Raw genomic sequence first — 1,989 nt, 5'->3', positions numbered from 1 at the left:
AGAATAGTGATTGCTATTCTTCCATCAAAGCCATGAGCCATGACAAGACATGTACATTTATTGATCTTATATCTCACAGGAATTATGAATATCAAAAGTATAAAAAATCTGTAATCTGTACTTTGTCATGTGTAAGTTACCAACATGAAGAACAGACGATGCTGCTGACCACCTGTGCTTTTGATTCTGGGCACTGTAGGTCATCAGGAAACCTCGTAATGGAAGAGAATATTCACATCATAATTTATAATTCAAGAGGACTTTAAAGAGCATGTGAAGACATTGTGGTTCATTGGGTGGTGGGCATTTTCTGGGAAAAGGAAAAAGTGGTGAAAACTATGAGAAGCATATTTATCTGAAATAAGGCCATTTAAGGACAGGGAAGGAATAAGTAATACAGGACAGAGAATTTATACAGAAAGATTTGGAGATATATGTGCCAGTTACTCTTTCAGTATGCTGTGTGAAATTAATGTCCATGGAGGTAGGCAACATTTTCTCTGACTTGATGAATCAAGAGTTTTGCTCCTGGTCATGAGTTATCTAGAAAGGAATGCTTTAGTGATCTCGTTACCTATGCTGGCTAAGATACTAGGATTTCTACTAAAAATTCACTTGCTGAGCTGCTACCAGAAAAACTTTGACAAGGAGCATTCAGCTAGCTAATGATAAGGATTCACTGAAAGCTGTCATTATCAACAAAAAGTAATAATTCTCAACTAACATTAATAAAGTTAGCACTCCTCTCTATGCAACTACTTTGTTTAATTTCAGTCTGACTTTATTTTCTTTCAAGGAAGTTTAATAAGTTAAGTTAAACTTAACTTCTTTCAAGTTAAGTTTTCATGGAGATATGGAATCAAATTTCAAATGATTTCATTCTGTTGGGGTTGTTTCTCACAAATCAAACTGGCTTGCTTCTCTTATGCCTCATCATCTTCATATTCTTTCTCGCCTCACTGGGAAACTCAACCATGATTCACCTCATACATACAGATTCCCGACTCCACACTCCAATGTACATTCTCCTCAGCAAGTTCTCCCTCATGGACCTGATCCACATGTCCACCACTGTCCCCAAGATGGTGGTCAACTACTTCTCAGGTCAGAAAGGCATCTCCTTCCTGCGATGTGGGGTTCAGTGCTTCTTCTTTGTTACTCTGGCAAGTTCTGAGGGCTTACTCCTGGCTTCTATGGCCTATGACAGATATGTGGCCATTTGCCACCCCCTCCATTATCCCATTCGCATGAGTAAAAGGATGTGTGTGAAGATGATCATAGGATCTTGGATGTTGGGGATCACCAACTTTTTACCACACACAGTCTACGTCCTCCATATTCCCAACTCCTGATCCAGGGCCATTGATCACTTCTATAATGTCCCAGCCATGATCACTCTGGCCTGCATGGACACCTGGATCTACGAGTACATGATTTTTGTGAGCATAATTCTCTTTCTTGTTATTCCTTTCCTTGGAATCACTATTTCCTATGGTCGAGTTGTCTACCATATGCGCTCCAAAGAGGGAAGAAAGAAGGCCTTTGCCACCCGTTCCACATATTTGACTGTGGTATCATTTTACTATACACCTTTTATGTATACCTATCTCAGGCCAAAGACTTTCTGCACCCCACCAGAAGATAAGATTCTGGCTGTTTTCTACACCATTCTGACCCCCATGCCCAATCCCATCATCTACAGCCTAAGGAATAAGGAAGTTCTGGGAACCATGAGAAGAGCATTTCCAGTATTCTTCTCCAAGAAGAAGTAATCATGTATGCCCTCATTTACCTTTATTTCCCTTTCCATGTCAACTAAAATATCACTGTCTGATCGAAATGTAATGTGACCCATATATGTAATTTAAAATTTTCTACTAGCCATATTTAAAAAGTGCAACTTATCTAATTATATTTAGGTATTCCAAACTAGTGTTATATCAATATTGAAGTAATTATATCTTAGTATATGATCGGTTAGTATATGAA

At 38.6% G+C, this 1,989-nt stretch overlaps 1 pseudogene; it reads left to right on the top strand.

Moving 5' to 3' along the window:
- The first annotated feature begins 845 nt into the window (after positions 1 to 845).
- LOC119242653 (olfactory receptor 2L13-like) lies at positions 846 to 1,772 on the top strand (annotated as a pseudogene).
- The last annotated feature ends 217 nt before the right edge of the window (positions 1,773 to 1,989 follow it).

The sequence above is a fragment of the Talpa occidentalis genome, unplaced genomic scaffold, assembly GCF_014898055.3.
Source record: "Talpa occidentalis isolate TD23 unplaced genomic scaffold, MPIMG_talOcc4v2.1 talOcc4.13, whole genome shotgun sequence".
Classification (NCBI taxonomy): Eukaryota; Metazoa; Chordata; class Mammalia; order Eulipotyphla; family Talpidae; genus Talpa; species Talpa occidentalis.
The sequence above is the reverse complement of the archived record's forward strand: the minus strand, read 5'-3'. Positions and strand labels throughout refer to the sequence as shown.